The following is a 21,036-nucleotide window of genomic DNA, read 5'->3' on the forward strand; positions in this document are numbered from 1 at the left end:
TTTCCAACCTAACCTTCTTTAGGACTTCAAATAATACTTCCCAATTAACTCTGGCAAGAGCCTTTTCTAAATCAATAAGCACAACATACATCTCTTTGCCTTTTTTTAAATAAAGCTTTCACCGATCACCCTTAATAACCCAATTGCATCTCTTGTGTCCTTGCCCAGTATAGGTGTACTAGAAATAAGATTATCTCGTTGTTGACTGTCATGTAGACTTTCGTATTGCGTGATTACGAACCGTTAGATACTGTATTAAAGTGTGTTCAAACCGAAGACATTATTACATATATAGTGTCATAGGTGCTCTCATGACAGATTTTCATTTCTCAGGTAGTTGTATATCTTTCGGAAGAATAATTCGAAACATTTCTGGCTATTATTATGTAGGACATTAGACCCCCTATATGTCTTTCAACAGGGGTCTGAACATCGACATTTCGTACGGCCAATCTGACGAAGTTCTGGAAATGGACACCTTGTTCTAATTGCGGAAACAGGTGTTTTTTTTTTAAAAGGTCATGTAAAGGTTATTACGAATCAGAAGTTGTAGCAAGTCAAAGCGGCTGAAACGAGATATCTTAAAGGGGAAAATACGGTCACCAGAGATTATATTATGCTCCCCAAGCAGATTAAGATTGTCAGGCAGTCTAAACGTTATCTGAGATTGAGGATTCTAGATATTCTACCACAATCTGGCAAATACTCATCAATGTCTCATGAAACCAATATGATAAGTTAATTGGCGGAACTGTTACATAAAATTTTTAAATAAACATTGCTTTACTCAATGACTTGTATTTATAGTTTAAGTTATTTAAGATACCAAAGCTAGTATGAGCCAGTCAATTATTCTGCGGTCTTTGCTTCATGATATTTTACGGTAACTTTGAGAAATAGGTTACAGTACGTTGCACCAATTCGTCTTGAAGAAGGCATTTTAAATGTAGTACCACAGCTTACGTACAATTGTGCAGTTTTTGGAAAGAAACACAAACATTAACGCTTGAACAAAGTTTACTAGCTATAATGCAAGAAGAGAAATATATAGAATACATTTAATTTACAATTTGAAACTATTTACAATTGCTGGAAATGAAATATCAATAGATGAACAACTCCAAAGACGCTTGTAGATTTGACTTCATCCGTTGCAATAAACTGAACAAATACCGTCATCAATTTTTCACCACTCTGAAATTGGAAAATAATATTAATGCCCGAACCATCGAAATACGTATTTTCTAATAAATTAGTTCAGTTTCATTTTTCTACTTTTCTCTGTTTCAGTAGATTTTTTCTTTCTTTCGTTTTTTTTTTATTTCTTCTGAAATCGTTCAAGGTCAAAAAGGACACTGAAACTAAATTTTACAGTTCGACTTTTGGGAGTGAATTTCTATTTTCTTTTCTGATTGTAGTTTTATTTCACTGTGGTATTATGTATTTATAAAAATAATAACAATTCAGGCTATAAGAAATGATAGATAAAACAAAAATTTTTAAGAAATTCAATAAGAAATTTTCATGCTTGTTTTTGAAATTGATGATCCAGAGGTAGAGCCTTTCTTCTTCAACTGTGCCCCTGCTGGCGCTGCTGTCGAAGTAAGTTGCCCCGTGTCTCCCTCGAAAAAGGGGGACAAGTTGCTGCGGCCGAGTTCTTTTAATTGTTGGATGCGGAAGCGTTGCCACAATGAATTATTTCACGAACTTCGCTGTGCACTCTCTTGTTAGCCATTCTAAGTAGTCTGCCATCTTCACTCGTCGAGAGCAAACGACTGAATGACAAATTGGCAACAAAGCCAAGGTCGTTCACTTGGTTCCGGGGGTGGGGCCGAAGTATGTTCCACATATTTTCCGAGGGCACACTTGAAATAGAAACGATCTACAAATAGTTTTGTGTCCCATTTTCACATTTGGAATATGTTCATAAAGTGACTGCCATTATCCGGCCAGCGATAAACCGAAGATGAAGTTCAATTCCACAATTTAAAATCAAAGGAGCACTTCTTGTGGGATAGGATTTCAGGATCCTTCCTCAGCTTCTAAGATATCGTTCTTGACCTTTGCAGTATTGTGAATCTAAAACTTAAAACATTTGTCATGCAGCTCTCAAATTATTGTGTCTGTGGAGACGTGGTAATTGTTTTTAATTTATTAAATGTATAGGGCTGAAAACGATTGTCGCATATCTATAACAGTCTTGTTGTCGAAATATAATTTGATAGTGATTTTGCAGGGTACTTCTAATACTGTTATTATGTGTATAATTGGGAAATCTATATTTGTGGTAAATTTCATAGGGAATGAATTATATTTACGAAAATTAGAATGAGTAAAACAAATTGTTGCTAAATGGACAAGAAAGTTTTTTTTCGTAATATAGTTGTTATTTACTGTTTTTTTTTTGACATGAAATTTACCACATACATGTCTTTCCCGATTATACACATACTAACATTATAAGAAATACGGAGCAATTCGTTATCAAATTATATTCCTACAACAGCATATTTAGAGATATGCGACAATTATTTTGGACATGACTATACCTCGAGAAACTTTCTTTACACGTGCCTAACACGTACTTGTGTTGGGTGGGTAGAAGTATACCCGGCCAACCTATTATTGTACGATTAAGAACACTGGTATCTGAGAGATAGATGCTGGTGCTGTAAACAAAACGAAGGGAAAGGTTGGTCTCCAACCGCTGCAGTTACCTTTGACGCATTTTCTAGCTAGCCAAGGTCATTTACCGCGCTGCTACTGGTAGTTGAATGTTGAATCTTCTGTCAAGCATTCAAATATTTCAACTTTTATTCGGAAATTATACGTTACAAATCATTTTGTATATTATTATTATTATTATTATTATTATTATTATTATTATTATTATTATTATTATTATTATTATTATTATTATTATTATTATTATTATTATTAAGGACCTGATTTTTATGCAAAAATATATTTTCCAAACACGTAGTCTACATGCCCAAAACAAAGTTTATTACCCCAATTAAGAGTTTGCATTTCTAAATTACAAATTTTATTTCACATAAAAATACATACTTTCTGAAAAAAGTTATGTAAATAAATATTTTGGACGTTTTTATTATAAATTCATACTTTTAATAATTTTTTGTTATTTTATTCTAAATTTCACAACGATTTTTTTTTCGTTCGCTCGAAAGGAATTAAAATAGTGGAAACAGTAGGCTACATAAATCTATCCATTGTATTTACAAGCAATTTCCCACCTGAAGAAATAGCGTCGTCATAAAGTCTGCTTATCAGCGCTGATGTAACATGTGCCAAACAAAGAGCTTCTAAAGGAAGGCTTTGTACTTTGAAGCCAAAGCTGAGGGGAGAAAGAGTGACCGTAGGTGAAGGGAAAATAATCGTAAGCACAGCACTGCTAACCTTTAAAGAACTTTCAGTTACCAATCACATGACAATTGCCAGGCTGTTCGATGAATCTTTGCACATTTTGTGATCGAATGGTGTGAAATACGACAATGTTTTGCTTTTTCTGACTGATGGTTCTCCTTATATGAGGAAAGCTGGTAAAGTTCTTTCTATATGCTACCCTAACATGATTCACGTGACATGTGTCGTACACGCTCTACGTATATCGATTGTGTGAAAAAAATCCGAACCTTTTATCCTCAAGTGGACAAGTTAGTGTCACATTTTCAGAAAACATTTTCGTAAAACCCCAAACTAGAATTGAATTTTTCAAAGAAACAAATTCCGATCTTTCACTTCCTCCAATATCCGTAATCACGCGGTGAGATACCTGGCATAATGCAGCACTATATTATGCGGATCATTTTGAAGCATTTGTATCTGTAGCAACTAAACCCAGACGATGGTTCATCCATTTAGTAAGTGACAGTAGCTTGAAATGTGACTTGGTTTTCATATCACCCAATTTCGATTTTCTTGACTGGCTCTATAAAGAAAAAACTAGAACCTACGGGAGGTTTATTGAGTACTTCAGGTAAAGAAGTAGAGTGCGTTGAAAGAAAGCTGAATGGTATTTCTGCTTCGAAAGCTGAAGTTAGAAATAAATTGAGGATTTATATAAGAACATCATTGAGTATAAAACCCTATATAAAATATCTGAAGTATTGGAAGGCCTAAACACAAGTGAAGTTGATGGTGTAAATATTCGTGATATGCCCCTTGTAAAATACGTGAAGCTAATGTCGTGTGATGTAGAACATTCCTTTCTCAGTATAAGGGAATATTCTGTGACAATAGGCATGGCTTTACGATGAACAATTTGGAAAAGACATTAGTTATTTATTGCAATGCCCATGGAGTTTCGATATCTGATGAATAGGAGCTATTGATGACTACTAGTATTTATTTTTTTATGATGGGCGTTTGCCCATCCTTTTTCTTGTTTTTTTTGTTAAATATTTTTTTTATTTTTTCCCAATATTTTTTTAATTTTTAAGCAAATAAAAATAAATATTTTATAGTTTTTAGCACATACAAATCCGGGCCCTAATTATTATTATTATTATTATTATTAATATTATTATTATTATTATTATTATTATTATTATTATTATTATTATTATTATTATTATTATTATTATTATTATTATGGAATTATGACATTTTAAATGTCCTACGTTTATCGGAAAGCACTTTGTGTTATCGTTACAAAATCTTTGAGAATAGTGTGTTCTGCGTTAGTGTAGTGTGTTTATACTGCCAGACGCTAGCTTTTATTAACCACACAGTAATATCCTTTATCTTTCCTTGTATGGTGGATGAATGCTTCATACAAGTGGGTTTATATGATTGAATTGCCACATATTTTTTCATGTCAACGAATGTAATTTCAAAAGACAAAAGGATAAAGTATTGTCAGGAATGATATAATTTATTACATTGTATTTTTCATGCTTTACATTATTTTAACACTAAGAGTGATTGCTTCCCAAAATATCGAATCATTTGCAATTGCCTGCATCGCAGCGATATGCCTTGACGCCAGTAGCAGGCAGCGCAGCTACTATAACAGTAGCAGGCACAACTATAACTCTGACTATGAGCTGTTAGAAATTTAACGTGACCATATGACTAACGGGTCTATGTTTGTAATAAGGATTTTCCTATTTAATTATTTTCGCCTAGGTACTATGAAACCCTTAACTCATGTTTTCAAGTGTTTACATTAGAAGCGAAAATCAATGGTGGTGTTCCAGGCCCGTATCCAGAGGGTGTCTAGGGGGCTGGGCCCCCCTCTAAATTTTTACTGGCCCCCTCTAAAATTTTCACGGTAGGCTTGAAAATGAACTATAATATGGGATGAACTAATATTTTTTGATCGGGCCCCCCCTAACTTCCACCGGGCCCCCTCTACATTTTCGGGCTCGCTACGGGTCTGTGGTGTTCTAATTCACAGTGCACAACTGGGGTTTAGGGGATATGCCCATTTTTGGCGAGAGATCTGGGCAACCCCATCCAGAAATTTTTGAAAAGTGACTCTGTTGAAAACGCAGTTTTAGTTATTATTGAATGAGAACGTGAAGCGTATCCAGGAAGCTTCTATCCCCCTACCTTAGAAGTCGTCACGACATTCTGAAAGCTAGTCTTTGGGTTTAGATTTACAAGAAAAGGAAACAAACGAAAATAGTTAAACAGAGCTTTTAAGCGAATTCGTTTGTAATGATAATTTATATAATGGATCTTATTGAAATGAAATACTTGTCTTTCGTTTAAAAATTAAAACCTTATTAAATATTTCCCTCTGCTCTCCATGGAAAAAAATCCGACTTTACTACCATTTAAAAAATACAGCGAATGATTAAAATCTCTTCCCTCTTTATTTTACTTTCTCTCTTCTCATTTTACTTGTCTTTTGTGTGGGTGCTGACTATCTCCTCCAAAATTTTGGGTACTGCTCGAGCACCGGAGCATTTTTGGAGTCGGCGCCACTAGTTTGCGCATTAGTGCTTTGTTTTGTAATAGAATTAATGAACGCTGCCAAGTAATGTACACAATTTCCCTCCATTACATTATAATTTCCCATTATTTCTTTCCTTAGTTCTTACATTTGTTTATTCTCTTATGTTCAATATTGTTATTATGTATTATTTATAGTTATCTGCTCATTTTTTGTTATTATCTATTATGAATACGTAATAATTTATGTTCTTTATGCATATTCCAATTACCATACTCTACTTCATATAGCTTACGCTGTTTTAAATGACCGAAATTCCTTTAATGTAATGTATACATTACGAAATATCAAACATGATTTCTCCCAAACTTACTGCACCTCGTATAAGATTGATTTTAGACGACGACAAAGAAAAGTATATAGTTCAAAATCAATATGATGAATAGTGTTGTTTTGTAAAATTAACGGAAGAATTACGGCACGTTATTCTGGAAGACCAGTGTATAATTACTTTAAATATATCGGGATGCAAAGTATGCTCTTTACAACGTCTTACTCCACAAGGGACCAACAACAAACCCGAGTGCAATATAAAGGCAGTGTATAATGTAATCCAAGAAATGTCGCAAAACCTCCTGCATGCAAGACGTGTGTTTCAACACCATATGAAGTGTTTTTTCCACTATCCTTTCTCATATGTATATTCAGCATCGCAGGCGCAACTACTTCATATAGTCGAACACCCGCGCTACCAAACGGATCTTCCTGTTCGTTCGTGTCCTGAGTTGATTTACATAAAACTCTTTCATTTAGTCGCCATCTAGCTTAAGTAGGTTAGTGGTTTTTGCGGACAATGTTTAGCAGATGAGTTCAGTTATTTTTTCCCTAAAAGTGTTTCAATTTCGGTAGTTTCTGTTCATATTAGGTTAGTTACGGTTAGCTTAAGCTAGGTTATGTTAGACTAGCAGCGTTCACCCCGCTTCGCTGCGGTCACCCCGGAACGCAATAAACTTTGTTACTTAGATAATTTTTACTTTTTCGCTTTCAAGTGATATGATAAAAACCATAGAAGATTGCAGTAAATCTTAACATTATATCGCCTGTCATTTATGTTAACCCGCCCCGCTTCGCTGCGGTCATCCCGGTGCTGGCATATTGTAAAAGTGTCTGTAAAAATAAGCAAATCAATTAAAAAATTTTAAACAGAAGATTCAAGCTATTTTCCGCTGTATATCGCCTGTCATTTATGTTAACCCGCCGAGTGACACGGTCATGCGGGTTGCATATAAATACGTTTATTTTTACCTATGATGAACTAATAACAAAGGATTTGTACGTTATGGACACTTGAATGGTCAATTATCTCAAGACACTGGTAATTAAAAATTAAAGTGATATGATAAAAACCATCTAGGGTCCAAATCCTAATAACCCCCCAAAAATGAAAGAAATTGGTTCAGCCGTATTAGCGTGATGAGCGGACAAAGGATTTTGTACGTTCTCTTTTATATATATAGATTATATTAGTGTAGGAGCCCAGTATAATTCGAGTACTTGCATCTTTCTCTTCTCCCGTAACTTTTACATTTTTATGTACTTTTGGATCCGGTCTGCTAAGGATTTACCGTTTTTGCACTAACTTTTTATAACGTAAGTCATCATGCTGTATTTCTACACATAACCAAATAAGCCATTCTAACATGAATCTGCACCCTGCACTGCCACTTCTCTCTTAAGAAGCAATTTTTGAGGCAGTAAGAGTGAATTTCCTGTAGAAAGAAATGAATACATCTTAAATGTATGTTTACTTAAACTGGTACTGCTAAAAGCACCTTTCTTCATATGATTTTCATTTCGTATTTGTGTTCACGACTTACCTTTATTATTATCTAAAATTACTGTTTTTACGTTTTTATTATACCTAATGAACTTACTTAGAAACTTGATTTGCATAACTTAGGAACAAGAAACCTGCACGCTATATATATCCTTTAGATGTATACTACCATGCCAAATTTGAACCCGAACGGATACGTTCAGTGTACGTTTTTCCATTTTCAAAAATCTGACTCAAAATTTTATTATTCATAACTTGGTAAAGGAATGCCTGCTTAACATAATGTTTCATACACACTTGGATAGTAGGGTGAGGTTAATATCTACCACTCTGTCAAGTTTGATCCCAATCGGATGAGTTCGTTTGAACTTGTACAACATACAGTTAGTTATCAATTCAATGGAAACAACTAAGTAAGTGCAAGTTAAATACCTTGTGTAACAAATCTTTAGACATCAGAACACAATGTGTAACATAGAATGGAATTATAGAGGTAGAGAATGACAACATTTTGAATATTACATCATTCCACATGCTGTTCACCATTAAATTCTATGAGAGAGGATAGCTATTCATATTTGTTCCACATTCGTGTATCCAAAAGGGACCACAGATATCCAATTAGAACTATGTTCAGGTTCGGGAATGTATGAACAAGGGGAAGATGTTCAACTTTATTCCAATCTCCTGAAGCCATGCCGAAACAGCTCTAGCTGTGTAAATGGAAGCATTATCGCCCTGGAATATTGTATCGTTGTCCGCAGAGAACATCTTTACCGTAGGGTTCACATGCTCCCTAAAATGGCAACATAAATCACGGGTAGTGACGAGACCAGCACGTGTCACAACAGCAGCCACTGATAACTAAAATATTGCAGCCCACAGCATCACAAAACTGTCGTTATGTTTCACGACATGGTTGAGCGGAGACACTGCAGATCATACGATTCTTTGGGCGTCCGTCACACACGAACACGCCGTGATGCTTGAATGGTGAATGCTCTTGTGACGATATCACTTATTTCCAGCGGCCCATGTTGCATACCTGCTGCACCATTAGCATCATGCTAGAGCGTGATGGTTCTTTATCAGCAGTTTATACCACGCAACCCGACTCCATAGGTCCTTATTGTATAACTTGTGACGAACTGTGATTGTCGGCACAGGTTAATGTGGCAGGTGCTGCCTGGGTTCCGTCGTACTCTCACCGCAATCGGAAACCGGTTCTGAGTAACGATCCGCGTTAATGCTCGGCGAGACTTGTCACTGATGATTTTCTTCCATCTACTGTTCCTCTTCGTTGATGTGATTTTGCGGTAAGTTTTGTAGTCTCTTATCACCTTAGATACACTTTCCAACAAACTTGCTATTTTAGTCACGCTATATGACTGAGTGTCAACAATTTATCTTGTTTGAAATAAGACAGGTTTCCATCTTAAACTATCAGCGTCTGCTCGGCTCACCGAATTCTGCCGTCAAGTGCTTAGTACGGAGTTTGCCCTACCACACAAACACAAAGGCCAACCCAGACATCTGACATGTTTCAATTCAAAGTGTTAATATAATTTTGATAAGCATATGTGTGTGATGTATATCATATAAACGGTAATGCTCCTCTAGTAAGTAAGATACCTACTTACGAATATATTTAATACTAGTGGATGAAGCAGTGAGAATATCTCAATCCACTTCAGAGAAATCAAAAGTTTTATAGTTGCTCCGCATGTTGTCATTACTATCGACAGTAAACGTAAATAATTCAGAGTTGTGGTCTTCTTTCTATTCCAATAGAAGTGCTGCCGACCGCAGTTCAGACCTATTTTGTTATCATTTCTTGAAGTTACGAAGGTTCTCGTCGTCTGGTTGGATCCTAGGTCTCGCCAAATAGACTTTGTGGTAGAACAAACACGGTATGCGTGAATTAGCTCGCAGTTCTCACGTTTCCTCCTACTTTCATCCTTCCAAAATTTCATTCATTATCACCTCCAGCATTGATTTAGCTTCGAAGCATATTCGTGGGATGTTAAGTTAAAAAAAAACTTTCGTATTATAATTAATCTGGAAATGAGTGTATATTTCAACTGCGGCGTTTGTAACTTCGTGTCAAATTGATTCTTTTGAGAATCGGGATATTATGCTGGTGGAATATAACGCGAAAAGTCCTAATTATTCACCCTTTTTTCTTTCATGTTTCTGTACGGAAAATCGGTTGTCTTTCTTGAGCCGTTGATTTCATTTTAGTTTTCTTCGTGCTTTGCCACAAGTGAGAAATGTTTTAATTCACATTTGATGATCTGGAGTTTTTCAGAAAGAAAAACAAAATAACCTCTGAAATGATTACTGATGTCAATATGAGTGCCGATTTCTGGGGAGTCCCGTGGTGATTAGAGGAAACTCCCTCCCCTGAAACTTGTTTGGACCCGAACGACGTATTTGTATTAATATCCTCACTGATGTTTTGTTTAATTATATCTAACAAATTTGAAGGAACTCCAAGGTCATACACTACCCGGCACTATTCCAATGGATATGAGTTTGATAATTATATACAACTATTTAACAAAAACTATCAGCCACAGCGTGTTATTTCAGTGATCATCTGAAAATTCATAATTTAGAGTTGGACAATTAAATAAATAGCAATAATTTTAAATCAAAGTCATAATAGTGTGTCATCGAAATAACAGAATTGCAACTACATTATTTTTTTAAAATGTCCAAAATAGTCCTTTCCTTAAAAGCTAGAAAATGAAATGAAATTTTAAATTAACTTTTGAATTAATACCCTTTAGGGTAAAGAGGCGGATGATTAATGAATGAAATGATTGCGAAATTAAACTTTTGTGGTCTCCCACAGGGAATCGAACAGCAGAAACTGGAGAGAATTGTGTCCGTGTACATGTGTGTGTGATGCTGGACTATTAAAATATATTTCAAGTCTATTCGTTTTAGCATTCAGTCTACTAACGAACGTTAGTTTCTGTACGACATATAAATACGTATTGAAAATGTACAGTATATGCATATCTTTATAAATTTAATCGAAACTCCTGGAGTTGGATACATGTCCGATGTCTAGGACAATGATTCTCAACCTTTTTTGACTCACGACACACTTTACTGAACGTCCGGGACCGCAATACATTTGTTTGATATTTTTATTATAAATAACAATAATATATATTATAATAGTTAAATCTTAGTTTTTATAATGATTCTATGTAGCACTGAGTACACTGTAAAAAAATGAGGTGTTGAAACAACACAAAATGGCTATCACTTTAGCGTGTTACTTGTGTGTTAATTCAACACCAAGCATTTTTTTGTCGTTTACCCAGTTAAAGGGTTTTGCCCTTTCTTCGGGGAAGTAATGCATAAACATTTTGGATGTCATAATATTTTAGTGGGTCTAAGTGATTTGTCTTTATTCATTAATTATTAAATAATTCAAACATACAATCAACAATAATATAAATCTAAGGAACTATAAATGAACAATAACAAAAAGAAAAAGTAATATGTGCAGTAAACCAGTATATAAGTGAAAAGAACAACAATAATATATGTACATGAAGGCTAATAAACAGAAAGAATGCAAGTAACGAATAGAAAACATAATATATATAAACTGAAAAGAATGATATGATGAAATGATAATGAATGAATTGCACTAGACGCCACATCAGTAGGTTTTGTTAGCAAACAGATGAAGTTATCTTCTTTTCCTGGGGCCAGTCAGGAACTGATGAAGACAGCGGAGTCCCATATTAGTAGGTAATCACTGTGCGTATGATGGGTAAACATGAGGTGACAGATGACGTGGATGATAAATGGCAAATACATCAGGGTCTCTGTTGGCAGGATCCAACTGGAGATGATACAGTGTCATATAATGTTGCAACGGAGAGTCCAAGCATCGTGGGGGTGTATCGTTGTCTCGATCGTAGAGTAGGATGTCCTGTAGCATTTCATGGTGTAACTCAAAACGTGTAGTAATGTAGCGGATTCGAAGTCGTTCCAAATGTGGGAGTAAAGACGGAAAATCAATAAGGTTGTACAGGAGCCTAGTTGGACTTGGTAACCTAATGCGATATGCTAGCCGCAAGGCATGCCTCTCCGTGATACACAACTTTTGATAATATTTGTCACAAGCGGAGACCCAAGCCGTATGACCATAAGTTAAGGTACTTCTCATGAAGGCTTTGTAGGTATGGAGGACCGTAGATGGTTTTAAGTCACAACTTGTATCAACTAGCCGTTTAAGCAAATTGAGTCTGTTCTGGGCTTGAGCGACAACCTTCTTAAGATGAGGGATCCAAGATAGTTTACTGTCAAAGACGATGGCAAGGTAAGTCAGAGTCGAATGAACCGGAACTGGTGTATGTTCTACATGCAGACGAAGTAAATTCGAGTTTCGGTACACTCTGGAGCGCCGTCCTGGTGATAAAAATACAAGTGAATGTGTTTGCAGAGTTAATACTCAATCTCCATATGTTACATCAGTCGACAATACTATCAATAGCAGGTTGCATAAGTCAATTAATCTGCTGAATAGTACGGACTGTTGAACGAAAAACTGTGTCGTCAGCAAACTGATAGATTTGAATGTTGTCTGGTAATCTCAGATCGGCAACGTATAAGAGATAGAGGAGAGGAGACAAAGACGAACCTTGAGGAACTCCAGAGTGTAAGAAAATCGGATGAGAAAGAGCGCTGTTTATGGATATGTATGCCAGTCGTCCTGCTAAGAAGGAATTGATGAAGCGTATATAGGAAACAGGTAACATATATTGATGGAGTTTATATATAAGCCCAGGATACCAAACTTTATCAAATGGTTTCTCGAGGTCAAACGTGACTAAACAGGAAGGAAGGCCTCGGTTATATTGGTTATAGACGGCGGTTGTAAGACGAAATAGCTGATCTAAGGTGCTGAAATGAGGCTGGAAACCAGTTTGATGGATTGGCAGAAGATTGTGACGTCGGATATGATCATGAAGTCGCCAAACAAGAATCCGTTCTAAGATTTTACAGAGGCAGCTAGTTAAATGAATTGGTTGATATGACTGAATAGCCGATGGTGGTTTCTTTGGCTTGGGAAATAGTAGTACTTTGGAGTACTTCCAATCAAGTGGAAAGAAGCCAGTTCGGAGGATGAAAGTATAAAGTTGGCTGAGAAATAGAAGAAAAGTGGGAGACGCATGTTTGATGAGTACATATGTGACACAATCGAAACCAGGTGCAGTATTGCGTTTGTTTCGTAGAGTTGAGGTGATATCGTCTGTTGTTATAGGCTGCGTAAGCGGATTATTTAGTTCGAGTAGATGATTTTCCGACGGTTGTAAGTGAGCTGATGTCGGATCAGTTTGGCGGTTGATGATGGATTGAAGTCGTTGTGGAGTGTGCCAGCCAGGTAACGGAGTGAATATATCCTGAAAAAATAATGCGAATGTATTTGCCTTCTCAGTGTCAGTAGTGAGAGCTTGATTGTTGTAAATAAGCGGATATGGCGTGCGTAAAGTTGTGCCAGTAAGTTGATGAAACTTACGCCAATATTTGCTGAGATGAATTTCGGTAGCCAAATTATTGCATGTACGAATCCACTGTCGTTTCTTGTACGCAACTATGTAGTTATGTGTTATATGAAGGTACTGGCGATGCAATCGAAGGGCTTCCAAATTACCGCTCAATCGGTACTCTCGATAAGCTCTACGTGACGCTGTTATTAATGAAAGGTATCGTGGCGGTAATGTAGGCTTATGAAGATGTGCGGTAGTAGTAGGAATGGATCGATCAGCCGCATTTTGAATTGTTTCAGTTAGTGCAGTGGTTACTAGATCGAGGTTATGTTGTGAATTAGGTAGAGTGAGCGGAATGATAGCTTCGTCCAGTGCTGTATGGTATTGATCCCAATCAGCCTGATTGTAACAGTAGACTTTCTTAGCTTGGTAACGATTGTGAGAATTGTGTTGTGCAGCGTAGCTCTACCTTAATAGGAACGAGATCACTGCCTATAGAGTCTAGTATCGAAATGGTGATAAACGGGGTCAGAGAATATGAAGTAATAACAACATCAGGAGTAGTGTTACTAGTTGGCCGTGTAGGTTTAGGTAGAATATGAAATTCTCCGGTAGTGGTATTTTGAACAAAATCAAGAAAATGCTGTTTGTCTCGCTGGGTACGACTATGGAAATTTATGTCTGCCATAATGGTGTAGTGCTTAGAGTGGGAGTCAATGAAGCGAAAGAAATCATAGTTGAGTTGTTTTCCTGGACGAAAATAGATCGTAGCAAAGGTGACGGTACGGCTTCGAAAGTAGATAGTAGTTATGTTATATTCAGGAAGAGTAATATTATGAGGTGCTGTTACGGATCGATATGGTAGGCAATTGGAGATACCTATAGCCGTGCCACAATAAAGACGTGGTCCTGCAGGAGCATCGTGACGGAGTATGGAATATTTCGGTATGTAACAATTCAAGTAAGAAGCTAGATATGTTTCGTTCAATGCAAAAGCTGATATTCGTTCTTCTTGTAATAATTACATGAAAAGCACTTTATGGGTCAGTAATGACCGAATGTTCATAAAAAGTAAGGTGTAAGCCATAATAAATACACAGAAAAAATTAGAGATGAATTTCGCCATATTAGACAAACTTCAAGGGGTTGGATTTGAAAGTGTACTGTGGGGCCAGAATAGGTGACACGGAGCTGAATATTAAACAGTATTTTAGCTGCGTGAATGATTTGAGTAAGTATGTGGGTTCGAAGAAACGGATGAATATTTTGTAAAGTAATGGTTAGAAAGCGTAGTAAGTCTTCAACAGTAACTGGATGGAGTAATGAGTTGGCGGGTAGAGTCGGAGGATCAATGCAACGGATAGGAGCAACCAGTTCCGGCTTTGAAAGTTCAGGTTGTGGTTTGGCTTTGCATTTGTAGCTGTATGTCGGATGTTTTTCAGGACATGCACTACATTGTGGTGGTGCCTTTTGATTAGGGTATTCCCTGGTAGGATGTTGCATGGAACAATAGCCACATTTAATGATATTAGTGCATTCCGACGTGGGATGAGAATTATACTGCTGGCATCGCTCACAACGCAATGGAAGAGGTGCTGGTGTACAGGATGGCTCGACCTTATAGCGTCTGCGATACATATACGCTCCTTTAGACAGAAGTTGATAGATTAGTTGTGGTTGGTCTGTAAGCACTCGTACAAGATAGGTTGCTCCTAAGTTATTCTTTATTCGGATGCAACGTTTTACAGGAAACCTTTCTTGATGCAGTTCCTCGTAAATTTCTTCGCCTGTGAGGTCCGGTTCGACTCCGCGTATTACCACCGATAACATTGGTGTACGTTTAGGAGGCGGAGGTGTTTTACGTGTGGTTGGAGTCAAGGCAGAGAGTTTTGCTTTTGGCCCAAAGATTTTGAAAGTGGCCTTATTCCGGACATGCGTCGCAAATTAGACCTGGTTGATTTTATGATAATGCCTTTACATGTTTTGATAATTTACGGATCTCAGGTCGTGGTACAAATTTGACTAATTGTTGAAAGACGGCACGTACTGAATCGTATTTGGTGTCAAAATCGGTTAATAAGAAATTATAGATGATGTCTTGAGTAGATGTTAAGGTATCTGATCCATTAGTGTTTGAAGCCCAATCCATGTTATTTGGTTGCTGATTGTCGTCAGCACTAGTGCATGGCCGTTTTGGATGATCAGAGGTAGAGTCACGCCCGTGTGGTGATCTAGAACGGGTTCGTTGGTCTCTAGGTGAGCTGTCACCGGTATCAGTGTTGTGCCGATAGTGCCTAGGGCCGAAGCCCAAATGAAAATAGAAGCGAGATGAAAGATGATTAGATGATGTTCAAAAAGCAAGCTTGCCCTCCAAAAGTGAGAACTTTCGTCAATCCTCTAAGCGCGTAAGTGTGCTATGCTCACAAGTACGTTTTGCAATACTTGGTCCTCGCTGGCACAGTAACTAACACAAGAGAGGCTAGGCTTCTTAGTTAAGTAGGAGTATGAACACCAAGCACATCGTCTACCGAACATATCAGAAATAACTCGTTACTACCTGAGAGAATTTGCATTGGTCTTTATCGTTTAATACGAGCAAAGCTTTGCGAAATATATTTGGCGCTCATGCCAAGTAACGAATAATGTTCTATGTTTTCTGTAATCGGTCACAATAATATTGTTGTAAATCTGTGAATTGTCTGACAACAGTTACATAGGCAACAGTTCTTCCACCTTCTGTTCACAAGTGCTAAGACATAAGAATAACAGATAAAGAAAATAGATGGAAGCACTGGTACGCGTATCTGTGTAACTGTTGTCGCCATATTAAAGAAGCTCCTTATATCCTCTTTTACCTTCTGGCTACTATCTACACGTTTATACTGCGTACTGGATTCCTACCGATCCCTTGGAAAACCTCTACCACGTTAATGTTCTTGAAAGCTAACAAACCACCTCAGTCTCTTCCTATCGCCCAATACAGCTTACACTCGTTTTCAGTAAAATACTTGAACGTATCCTCGTCTCCCGTCTTCACCTCCATCTTTCCGTACGTAATCTCATCCCACTTCACCAAGCAGGCTTCCGTCCCCAATTCAGTATTAATGACCAACTTTTTCGCCTAACCACACACATTACAAATCAGTTTAACTCCAACCAACCGTCCTGTTTAGTTCTATTCGATTTAGAAAAAGCCTTTGACAAAGTTTGGCATCTTGGTCTTCTCTATAAACTGTTTTCCTTTGATCTTCCTTTCTGCTATATCCGTTTTATTATTCATTTTCTCACTGGTCGCCTTAGCTATGTTTCCATCAACAATCACTTATCGCATCCCATTTTTCTTCACTCCGGCGTTCCTCAAGGTTCATCACTCTCTCCACTCCTTTATCTGCTCTATGTGGCTGATTTTCCCAATCTTCCTCCCTCCCAACATCAATCTCTATCAATATGCTGACGATACGGCGTTTCTTGCTGTTGCCCCAACCATTCATCAGATTAACCGTACATTACAAACAGCTATCGATACTTATCTTTCTTGGTGCAGATACTGACGCCTCAAACTCAATGCCGATAAAACAAAAACCATCATTTTCCTTCCGCCTGGCAAACGAACTAAACTGTACCGCAATCCAGCTAATTTTCACGTACATGTCGATCATATTCCCTTGTAACCACAGAATACAGTGACTATCTTGCCATCACCTTTGACCGGCATCTCAAATGGTCACCTCATCTGAAGACCATCTGTAAGAAAGCCTATAATCGAATTAACCTCCTGCGCCGCCTAACCGGTACCACCTGGGGACTCACTGCCCACACTCCTTACTACATATAAAATGTTCTTACGCCCCGTCCTCACATATGGCTTTCTTGCCTGGATATCGGCCGCCCCATCCTTCTATGCTCAATTGCAAATCTTGGAAAGACATGCTCTTCGTTTTGCTTTTCGCATTCGCCTTCCCAGTCCCACCAGAGATCTTTACAATCAAACACCTTTTCCGCACATCCTTTACCACCTAGAAACATTACGTCTTTGCTACATCTCACAACGATATCAGTCTCACCACCCTCTGCTTTTCGATACAATGCATCAGTGCGCTTTCATCAGACCCCAAACTCCACTTCGTCACTCTCCTCTCTCACTACTTTTTACACTCTACCGCTACTCTCTTCCCCCCGATAGCCCTGATCTCATCCTCGTCAATGATTTCATCACCGATACAGCCCCACCATGTATCATTCCATCATTTGCACAGTAGTCCTACTGTTCTACCAGGGCTTCCAACTGTCTTCATCAGATTCGGAACTGCCCCCGAATCAGAAGACAACCTGCATCTGTTTTACTAACACAACCCGATGTTGTGATTTCTAGTGCACCTCACCATCATTCCTATCATCCCACTGCAATAATGATTATGATTAATGGCCATAATGTCCAAAACTCTCCACAATGTAATTATTTCCCCACCCCTATGATGAATGAATAAATAACTGCTACCAAGTTATAATTTGTTATGTAAAATATAAGGTTTAATAAAGTTGAATGAAACTCTAGAAACCCATCCATCGTTCTCCACTCCTAGCTATTCCTTGTAACCCACTTCCCGATATAAAGGGCGGTACGCTTTGGACGGGTGCTAGTCATAGTCGGCTAGCAAAAAAAAAAAAAACTTGGTGTTGAATTAACACAAAAGTGACACGCTAAAGTGGTAATCATTTTGTGTTGTTTCAACACCTCATTTTTTGCTGTGTATTATTGCTGCTGCTGAAGGTGTTGACTGGTACAACCTGTCTCCATTTTAACTAATTATCATCAAATTTTTCATGATTTTTAAATTCTAAAATTTTGCGACACATCTTATGGGACAGTGTGACACCAGTGCGTCGCGACAGATCAGTTGAGAACCACTGGTGTAGGACAAGGCAGCGACCTAAGCGTCTGGTTATTAGTAAAGATAAGATAGAGCAAACTCCGTACTAGCAGCAGAACAACAGTGTACAGTAAAGTCAGCTAACAGTAGTAATGTAAAAGGGCGACCTTCTTGATTTCTAAAGAAGGCCACTGGCACTCGGTTATGTAGTGTGAGCATGATGAAAGTGTCAAGTTCGTTGAGCGTGTCACGAGGGACAGTGCTCAATGTGATGAAGACCTATAACGATCATTCCAAAAGTGGAGCAGAGGTCAGCATTAAGCCCTTGGTAACAGTTCCCGGCCGAGCATTAAAGCAGATTGTCACTCAAACTGTCGTTCGACTCAGGGGCATTTCGAGGGGGGCGATCGGGGCGTTCGCCCCCCAGAAGAGAAAACGGTTTTATATATAAATAAAACCCATCCCAAAGTTTGGAGCCCTTAAAAGTAGCAGTATGACAACCCACCACCCCCATCCACAAGTCGATCCTGGATCCGCCCCTGGTTCGACTGCAGTGTAAGTGATGAGATAATTCCAGCAGTATCTCCGACAGCTTCTGTTGACAATCGCAGTCCGTTGCAAGTTTCTTGACATTGTCATATGGGGTCGGGTTTGATTGGGCGACACTTGTGAGAAGGGAATATAGTGCTTTGGCACGACTCCAATACTGTCACAAATATGCAACATGGACCACTGATGGCTGGAAACCTCTGATATGGTTGGATAAGTCATCGTTCCTCTTCTTTCAAACCATGAGGTATGTTTATGTGTGGTGGACGCCTGAAAAAAGCATATGGCACACAGTGTCTTCGCCAACTTAAACATTGTAGTGGTTCCGTGATACTGTGGGTCGCCATCCTCTTATTAGCGAATCCTGTGCTGAAGCTTTCGTATCTCATCACTGCCCGTGATTATATCGCAATTTAGGTGATCATGTGTTGTATCTGGGGAATGACGTCATATTCCAGAATGATAATACTCTTATTCATACACCTGAAGCTGCTGCGGTGTAGTTTGAGGAACATCGCTACAAAGTCGAACACCTTCCCTGGTCCGCTGAATCCTCGGAGATGAACTAATTGAACGTCTTTGGGTCATTTTAGAGACACGAATAAGGCACAGAATTCCGCCTTTACCATCTATCGGCTGATGAATTCTCATGAAATGGTACAATATTAAAGCCATTCACGACTACAATGACAGAGCTATTCTGGGGGTGGGAGGAGGTCCAACGCATATTAATCTGATAAGTTGCACTTTTTAAGGTGGATCATTAGGTGTTCTCGGTGCTATGCTAAATAGTGCGGCGCTGCAATATAGTGTTAAGTTTACCGATTCCAGATAATAAAGGAAGTAATCATGAAATTCTGCTTGAATACTTACTGGAGAAATTAGTTTTCGACCCTTACCGTAATTCACAGCTAATTTACGTTTCTCGAACTGCAATACTAGAATCCAGAAATTTTCTTATTGTGACTACCGCAGTAAACGTACAAATTTGGCAACAACGCATTATGGCGTTCTGCTCATGTTTCTTATCAAAATCTATTTCTTTAAATGTAAATTAATGTTTAAATGAAATGTAAAACTTAACACGTAAAAAGGCCAAACAATATATCTATTTCGTAATAAGGTCGTTACCTTAAAATCCTTTACCCATACAAACAAACATTTCTTAATACTGATCACTTCTAGTAAAATCTAACAGCAAGTGCCATCTTGTGTGCTCATTGTAAAACGCATCAAATATTTGATTTTATTTGGTACCTTTTTCCATATCAGAAGACATAACCAAATGAATCAGTGCCTTGTGTTGTAGCTGAAACATAATTCTATCTTATGGTACAATATTTATAATATGTAATTTTTCATTGCGCAGTTGTTAAGAGCCTGCCTTAACAAAAAATAATACAAAATTTACCTTTTTTCATTTGCTTGTTTATTCATAAGTGAAAGAAGATAATGATATGCAACTTACCACAATCATAGATAATGTTGTTCTACAACAGAAAATATGAACTTGAAGAATTTTCAGTGTTGCCATCCATTGAAATTACAGTGTTGCTAGAAAAACAATTTCCCTAAAATCTAATTTAAGGCAGCGAGTAGAGGAACAAACTCAACTGCATTTTGTTTTGGTTTCCTGTGAACTACGTTTTAAATAATAGTTGTATTTAGTTTGTAATAAACAAAATAGTTTTAACATACAGTTATTTAAACTAAAAAATAATGTTAATTAAAAAGTAGTTCACAAGAAACCAAAACAACATCATACGTAATCAAATGCAGTTGAGTTCATTCCTCTACTCGCTGCCTTAACTTAGATTTTAGGGAAATTGTTTTTCTGGCAACACTGTAATTTCTATGGATTGCAACACTGAACATTATTCAGGTTCATATTTTCTGTTCTAGAATAGCATTATCTACGATTGTGGTGCCTTGCATTTCATTATCTCCTTTCACTGACGAATAAACAAGCAAATGAAAAATGATAAATTTCGTATTATTTTTAGTAAGGCAGGCTCTGAATGGACTAAAATATGTACTGATTTCCGGTTGGTGATCCACCTTAAGGTATTTCCGTTTATTTGATAAATATATGTAAGTCTAAATTATTTGTAAGTCCGAAGTATTAAAAAAGTCACATAGTATTTGTGTGAGCTAAATATATAAATGTTCTGGATAAGGTAAAAAAAATCCCCCCTTTTTTTAAGTCTTTGTGATAATATACAGTATAAAAGTATTGGTCGCAGTCGTACTGAACCATTGCTAGAAACATATTCACCATCATTTTTGAATGCTGTTTTCTGTTAAAAATGAAAATCAGCGAATCACATTTAAACTTGT

The 21,036-nt window shown here is 37.4% G+C and overlaps 1 long non-coding RNA gene across 1 annotated transcript in view; it reads right to left on the reverse strand.

Moving 5' to 3' along the window:
• Positions 1-1,096: 1,096 nt before the first annotated feature.
• The window catches only part of LOC145691842 (uncharacterized), a 39,274-nt gene continuing 19,334 nt past the window's right edge, over positions 1,097-21,036 (reverse strand). Inside the window, exon 3 of the long non-coding RNA XR_014132565.1 lies at positions 1,097-1,194. This is a non-coding gene — a long non-coding RNA (uncharacterized LOC145691842). The remainder of the gene's footprint in view (positions 1,195-21,036) is intronic.

Source organism: Thermobia domestica, chromosome 8 (genome assembly GCF_964235325.1).
Source record: "Thermobia domestica chromosome 8, izTheDome1.hap1.1, whole genome shotgun sequence".
NCBI classification, from domain to species: domain Eukaryota; kingdom Metazoa; phylum Arthropoda; class Insecta; order Zygentoma; family Lepismatidae; genus Thermobia; species Thermobia domestica.